An 8734-nucleotide genomic window follows, 5' to 3' on the forward strand; every position below is an offset into this window, starting at 1 on the left:
AGAAGGAGCAAATCTGAGGGATGAGGTGGCTGCTGCCTTTTTTTTTTTTAAGCCTTCACATTTGGCAAACTCACACTTTGCTCTTCCATATCACTTCTACTTCTGTCTCCCCACCCCCAACTTCCCATGTGCTCCTCCGAGACACAATGCCAATCCCATTATCATCTCTTAAACTCTTCTACTTTCTATCTTGATGTTTGCACTTTTGTATGGATAGTCACCCCACACTCCCATCTTAGTACGTTCATGAATACCCCAGAGGATACCAACTCAGACTGTGACCATTTCTGTGATTACCATTTCTAGAATACCATATTTTCTCAAACTCTCCTCTATGTTCTGCTGTTTCTACCTTTTGGTCATCTAGTAATATTCTCTGTGTCAAATTTATCATAATTTCTCATCTGCATACTTGGTTCATTCCATTAGTCATTTGAGGTCACGTTCCTCATTTATGAACAGGCATAGTAATGTCCACCTCATATATCTGATGATACAAACAGAGATCAATCATTCAAATCATCATTGCTTCTTGCTAAGAGGGGACATTGAATGATCCATATTATCTATGCCATACATATAAATCTTGTGATTTATTACTTTTAAAACTCTTTCTGAGACTCAAGTTGTCCTCCTCTGTCCTTCTTTAAACCCCAGATCTAAACCCACATCAACCAGTCCCTCCCTTTCCCATTACATATATGGCTTCCAAACCCCACTGAGAAAAAAAAATGCCATGGTGGCATGGACTGATGCCACTACAAACTCAGTCTCCCACACCAGTGGAGCTACTAGCACTACACAGTAGAATTTCTAACTACTCATTGTCCATTTCCTCTTTCATAGCCCACAATAATATTTTTGAACCTTTACCACTTTGATTTGCTCCATCGTTCTTAGCAAAGGAACTCTACATCAGAGAGAAAATGCAGACACTTTTGCAAGAACATTTTCCACTTCCAAATCCTCCCCACAATACACACTACAAAATATCTGCCCCATGTATCAGGTGTCTATGTACTGTCTAGACCACATCCTTCTATTTCTTTAGGCACCATAGTTAAACCAGGTATATTTCAAGTTTTTTTTTTAATTTCTCATTTACCATATCCCACTTTTGTTATTGTTGTTTCCTTAGAGTACTATGTACTCACATCTACCTCCCCATTTCCTGAGACTCCCCAATCCCCAATCTGTGTTTCATTATCTCTGTCACAACAAGTCCCACCTTGCAGATGTTTCTGGTTACTGAAATCAACAGGCATATTTCAGTCCTTACCTTACGTGCCCTCTGATTGCTTGAGATGCTTGCCTTCCCCTTCTTAATGGCCTTTTCTTGCATGGTTTCCATGGTATCACTCAGTCTTGATTCTCCTCCTTTATCTGCCATAGGAAAAACTCTTGTCCATCTGTAAGATATTGACCACATTTACACAGATTCTCTAACATCTAAATTTCTAACCCTACTCTTACCCATATCCTTATCACTAATGGATAATTCAAAGGAATTCAAATGAAACTCATCTTGGGTACCCTATATAGCATTTCAAACATATGCTGGAGAAAGCTGAATTGTCATCTTCCTGGTGTTAAATTTACATACCTTCTGTCTTTTCTAGCTTAGCAAACAGTACCACATCATACCCCCTCTCTTAAGCCAGAAGCTTATTTAATCTGTTTGTGGAGTCTTATCCAATTTTTCTATATTATTTTTAAGTCTGTTCTTTAATTATCTTCCTGTGATCACTGTTGCATGCCTGGCCTTTGTTATATTTTCTTCAAAATGTCCCTCCTTTGTCTCTGCCAGGAGGTGCTGGATGATATTAACCATCATGATTCTGTTAGATGGCCATCCAACTGAAATTCTCCCCATGCATCCTATAATTTCCAACTTTAAAAACAAGTTAGCCACAACTAATTTGTATTGCACTAAGCACTCAGTGTATGATAGTAACTTTTTTATAAATTCATCCCAAAGGTAATCTTTCAGAATAAAAATAAAATAGGAACAAATGAAGATACTCAGGATTAAACTATTAGGAAATGTAATAAAGTCTGAATTCAAAGAAAAGATTTTCTGACTTAAAAAATTTTTTCATAACATTTGCTACAGAAATAAGACAAAGATGGCCTTGTCTCTTGGTCTCTCGTTATTTATTTCCTCACAGGAGGCTGAGCTCCACTCATTTAAAAGCCTGTGCCAAACTCAAATTTATACATTCAATTACCTTAAAATAGCTCAATCAAACAGAATTTTAGACATTTAGAGACTGCCAGCTGCACACTCTTGTGAAACTTCAGGCTGCATCTGCTGGCCACTCATAAAAGTTTTGCAACGACAAGATCCCAAGATACGACAACATTTTTAAACAGAGTGGAGTGGGAGCAGGGGGTAATATGAGTGAGATTTGAATTTTACTCTTGGCTAAGTGGTTTCAGAAATACTCAAGAATTTTTGCAGAGGAGTTTCCGCACTACGTGTGATATTTCAACAGATTCACTCTAGGATGGCAATAGATGGGGTGGGATTGGGGGCGGGGGCAAACAAAGACAGTGACTCAAATAAGCTCATGTAGCATGAGGCAGCTGCAGTGGTCTAGTAGTAAAGGGTCACAGCTAGAGCTGTTTCAGAAACTGAGCTCCTGCAGGATGTCTCACCGGTTATAACAGGAATGCACAAGAAAAAGAGAAGGCTGACTATGGCTCCAATCCTTTCTGGTGTGAACAAATAGAAAGGTGCAGAGGCTGATGATTAAGACTACGAAGGGAGACTCTGGGAGAGGGCTTAGGATTTAATTTTTCTCTTCAAGCTTATCCTTTCTCCTCAATGTGTAAAAGTGGTTATTGGACATAAAAGCTTTAAAAAAAAAAACATATTGATCCATGAAGAAAGACATAATGCAAAGCCAGCAATCTTATTTCCAATTGTAAAATGCAATAATGGCAAGGCAGATGGATCAGAATGTTCTAGATTCTCTGATATTCCATACGCTTCAAGGAGTTTTACAGCTTTGACTACATCCATAATGCATGACACAAGCAGGAACTGCTTAAGGCTTGCAAAAGCTTAACGTTTGCAAAAATACAATACAAACATCAGAGAGGATTTATTTTTGAAAAATCTATTTTTTAGTTTTGTTTTATAATCTTCCTTTTCCTCTTCCTTCTCTCCTTCTTCCAGACCCTTCTGCTTTGACATTTTTTTTCTCTTTTCTCGTATTTCTTAGGGTGTACCTGTGACCTATTCCATTTTGAAGACATTGTTTTAACTCTGAACTTGACATGTGGTTTGTAGGGTATATACAGATGAAAATGCTCATCCAGATCTACCATGTTTCCACATTTTATGTCCATCAACCTCTTCCTGGTAACAATGAAAAAAGGCCCAAATTGAAGAAGAGCTTAGTTGAGTAGTGCAGAACACTGGTAATCGTCTCATGACGTGGTAGAGTAGGTGCATGCCTCAAAAGTACACACTGAGGTAAGACTGGGAAGCCCTCTGGTAAGGAGAGTCAAGCATTTGTCAGTCTGAAAAAGCTGTCTAAATCTGAACAGCAGATTTGGGGACCATGCTTCATAACCTGTATATCAAATGACTTTGAACAAGTCACTTAACCTTTTTGACCACTAACTTCCTCAGTTGTAAAAAAAAAAAAAAAAAAAAAAAAAATCGTGTAGTTTTTACCATTTTTCTCTTTCTTTTGTCTTTACTTTTCCCCTCCATCCTTCCACCCCTCTTCTTTTCTCTCCCTTCCTGTATTTCATGCCACTTAGTGCCTGAGAGGCTTTTGCAGCATGAATATATCAAATAAAACAGTGGATTCAAATATTGAAAAACATGAAAAAACATATGGGGAAAGTAAAAAAAAAAAAAAAAAAAAAAAAAAAAAAAGGATATCCTTAAAAAGCAACTGTAAAAGCCAGGTGTTGTGGTCCACAACTATAATTCCACTCTTCATGAAGCTGAGGCAGGATCCTTCACTGTGAGTCTGAAGCCAAGAGAGGCTGCATAATGAGCCCTGTACCAATCAGAGCCACAAAGCAAAACCTGGTCTTAAAAACAGTGGTGCTTCAATGCATAGGAAAGTGGACGATTTGATCTTAGGCCATCATACTTTAAGGAGAATGGAAGTATTCAGTCTGCACTCTGCTGGATGGAAGCAACTTTTCCAGCTTGTAGGGGAGGGGCTTGCAATCTCTGTTCTCTTTCTTCTCCATCACAAAGCACAGGGCATAGGATTTTCTGCTGGTTACACAACCTTCCTAAAGTCTCCCTGTGCTGTACATATCCTAGATAAACTAATTTGGCATGATGTTTAATCTTTCCAAACTCAATTTTGTTGTCTGTAAATACTGAGACAAAACAAAGTCTGAGTATTCGATAAGGCAATATAATGAACATCAACTGTGAAAATGATAAGCACAAACTAAAATCCCCAAAACAATTCAAATTCTCTGAGTGTTGGGAACCTTGGAATGGATTAACTGGTTCTTCTGCTTCAGCTCTTTTTAAGAAACAAATACAAAATAAACAACAACAACAAAAAAAAAACTTACCAAAATGTGGGCCTTCCTCATTTTGAGGTCAGAGTCTTCTCCAACCTTATTCAGGTCTGTAGATATATTCAGTTCCTTGTAGTTGTATGGCTGAGGGCCTTATTTCCTTTCTGATTTTTGGCTGTTGGCCATTCCCGGTTACAAGAAAACACCTACAGTTCTTCACAGTGCAACTTCCACAGACATTTCACAACATGCATGTTTTCACATCTTCCAGCCCAGACAGTCTGCTAATGCTGCTTATAGACTTGCGAGAGCTAATCTGTTTCTAACAAGGTCAGTGAGGAGGGTCTCCATTCTGAGATGAGTCAGCTAACCGATTAGTAACCTAATTGTGAGAGTCATAGCTCATTATACTAACAGTTTTATCCACTCTCCAGGGGTGGGGATTATTCAAGGTCATATTCAGTAATCATAGAATCAGCATACCAGAGTATGTTATCTCCATATAGAACAATTGGCACAAGACTGTTTTCATGAGTACTACTTAGGATGAATTTTTCATTCAATAGAATGTTTACTAGAATAAGAAACTCTGTCTAATAGAGCTACTATTAAAAAGCAGTGCTCACCACAGATTTCTCTAATTCATGAGATCATCATTCATGGGTCTCATTGTCATTGATTGAATAAATGTAAAAAGAAAATTCTGAACATGTGTGTTTCTGGGCTGGCTCAGAGCTCCATGGTGTTATACATGGCTCTTTCAATCTGATGCCATGATGTCCACCTCATGGTGCAAGAGACATGATTACATCCCAGCTGGACTGCACTACGGCCCAAAAGAGTGGTGCTTAAAGAAAAGGAAATGGAACAGTATTGACAGTTCACCATCTAGAGAGATTTTGAAAGCCTATGCAATCATACCACAGAGCAAATCTAGCCTAAGATGTCACTGACCTGAACTTAGCCATGAGGCATCTTCAGCTGTAGGAAAGACTAGGAAGAAGTCAAGCCTTGCCTTCAGGCCAGAATACATTGAAATAACTTCTGGATTTCTCTTATGAGTGGAAAAGTGAGACTGTGATCTAGAATGGGCACATTACTGGTTCCACCATGTGATGACAGTCAATAAATGGATTTGAGCAGGAAAGGCAAGCTCTACAAGTTCTGGAATTTGGCCTAAGTAACCCAGGGATGATCAATTCTACATGCATATGGATCTTCTCCATGAAGGTTTCCACTGGGAGTTTGATGCTCAAGCTCCAGTTTAAAAAACAGTGTAATAATGTTTTTAGGGGGAAATGGAATAATGAAAATCTTGGAGTATTAGAATTCTATCAGACATACACAAGCAAAGTCTGCCTTAACCTAGATGAAGCACCAGATAAAGATTTATTGGAATGACATTTTTCTGATGTTCAGAAATATTAAAATTCCCTAAATCTCCAAGACTTTTGAAGAAGAGGCACCAAAATCACTTCCGAGGATAAACCAAATCCTGAAGGAATCTTTTACCTATGATAATATTTTCATAAAACTCCCCTCACTTCTCATCACTTTGTCTTTGGAGGTGGGGTTATGCAAATCTATTCTGGAAGATTTCCCAACACTTTGTCTGTATTAGTTTCTTTTAATGTTACTTTCACTTGAAGCAACTTATGGGATAAACAGTTCATTTTTAGAAGAGATGAGGTCCATCATTGCCAGGAAGACATGGCCACTGGAACATGGTCACATTACATCCACAGTCAAATAGCAATGAGCTGATAGAAAGTAAAGATGGGCTATAAAACTTCAATACATTCCCTTAATAATCCCATCCCATACACTGCAGAAAGTCTCCACCTTTTAAAGACTCTACAACCTTCCAAATCAGCATGGTTAGCTAGGGACCCAGTATTCAAAAATATGAGCCTATGTGGGACATTCCATATCCATACTACAACAGTGAATATGTGGTGCCCTTGGATTGATAAATCATCTCTGTCTTTGGAAGGTGAGGTTGTACAAATCTATGGTCCACAACTCCTGACAAGAGAGGAAATCTAGATTCAATTCATGGTGAGCTACTTTGAGAAATCACTCATCCATTAAACTTTCACTGCCAAGCACCAGCTCGATGGTGCAAATAAAACAGTAAAACAGCACAGGAGAGATGGCTCAGACGTTGAAAGTTAGTTTCACAACCACAAATAGGTAACAAGCAAGCAAACAGTAGCTGTATAAGAAAAACAGGGAAGTTATTGAGAACACAAACTCAACAGATGTCTGCTAAGTCTAGAAGTGGCATGCTAAAGCTTTGAAAATTACAAATGCCTATTCTACCAGCAGGATAGGAAGCAAAGAAAAAATAAATGTTGCTGTGGAACTTTAGAATTTTTACATCTCTTTGGGAATCATTTCAAAAGAGGATCAATTGTAGAGACCAGTTATTTTTCTGTGGGGAAAAAAGGATGTTCTTGATGGTTAATTTTATTTGGTTTTATAGAAAGACAACAATTTTCATGCACTTTAAATTTCTGGCTTCATGTAAGTGATGGAGGCATTTATCTGGTGTGTGTTGCATAACCCTGGCTAGTTCTTCCACCCAGCTGTACAAGAAGAGCCAAGGGAGCTCCCTTGAGTTCCCTTCCCTGCCAAACCCCAAAACACAGAGGGTTCTAAGAAATCCAGCAGACTCTGCCCTGTGTCTAGGGCCAAACACTTTCTTGGTTTTCTGTGCTATTGTCCAGGGCTTCTTCTTCAACAGTGTGTTCTCTTTGGCTCAGGAACTACTGGCAAAATTTAGATCAGAACAGAAGCCAAAAAAAAAAAAAAAAGCAAGTGGGACTCCCATCTAATATTGTTCTAGACTATTAAGGTCCAATACAGCAAACTCAAAGAATCTTTGAATGGTCAAGTCTTGCTCAACCCATTGGAGATCTCCATGGGAGTGTGAACCACAAAGTATTATCATATTTGTTTTTACTTCCATTGAATACATATTTTCCTTGATATGTGGAAATGAGTACATGTTATGACAAAAAGATGCTCTATCTTGGTTAGCCTTGTCTTTGCATAAAAATCCTCTTATGGCACTCATAGGTTTACAAACACACACATGCCTTCATGTATTGTACCAAACTAAATCTATGTGCGTGTGTGGTAGGGTATGCATATTAAAATAATATAATCAAAAGCAATTGTTTTTCCTGTAAGAAGTCCTGAGATCCCCTTAGCCAATTTGGATATCTGTTTTGTTCTGGTATTCTTCAATGTTCTTTACAATGGCCCTGATAGTTTTACCAGGCCAGCTACACTGGGACTTGTGCCATTCTTATTTAAAAGCCCTCATTACTATTTTCAGAATCATCTTTTTTGTATCTTTACACGTTCAAGTTTTCAGTATTGGTTCATTTCTTTAGGGAGTTGACTCCTCCTCTAAGTTGTTACACAACATACTTTCAAGTTGATGCTCTTCCTAACCTGTAAATTCTTTCCCTCATCTGCCTTGTCTCAGATAGGTGGATGGAGGGAGGGAGGAGGGCAGGCAAGAAGGGAGAGAGGCCAATGGATGGGAAGAAAATAAGCAAAAGAGAGAGATAGCAAATTAGCAATTTGTTGCACAAATTTGGCAATAACGTTATTTCCAGATGGGCCAATAACTCTTCCATGGACTGAAACATGACACCTCCATGAAGCCTGACTGCCAAGACTGAGGATGTGTTGACTGAACTACTTTGCATATGGTATCACAGAAGTAATAGTGAGTATAGCTAGAATTCAATGTTAGGTTCCTTTCAGAGAGGAGAGGACTGAATGCTCCAAAATTTCCCACTCCCTACACATTGTCCACTGTGGACCTCCGTGTTAATTACTGTGTACTGAGAAAAGAAGCCTGCCCAATGAGGGCTGAGGGAGGCACTGATCTATGAGTACAGCAGAATAATGCTAGGAGTCATTTTATTGCCATGTTCATTTAGCAGACTAATAGTAGCAGGCTTCCTCTGAGTTGTTTAGCCTTTTAGCCATTTAGCTGTGCTAGGCACAGGTTCCATCTCATGGAGTGTCCCTTAAATCTGATAAAAAGAAAAAAAAAGTGGTTGGTTACTTCCATTCAGGTAAAGTTTCTCAGATACCTTCTGAGCCTGACACTAGTATCTGTGTGATGATGCTTTATAAAGTAAGTACAGCCAGGAGGTGGTGGTGCACGCCTTTAATTCCAGCACTCGGGAGGCAGAGGCAGGCTGATCTC

Source organism: Peromyscus leucopus, chromosome 8a, assembly GCF_004664715.2.
Source record: "Peromyscus leucopus breed LL Stock chromosome 8a, UCI_PerLeu_2.1, whole genome shotgun sequence".
NCBI lineage: Eukaryota > Metazoa > Chordata > Mammalia > Rodentia > Cricetidae > Peromyscus > Peromyscus leucopus.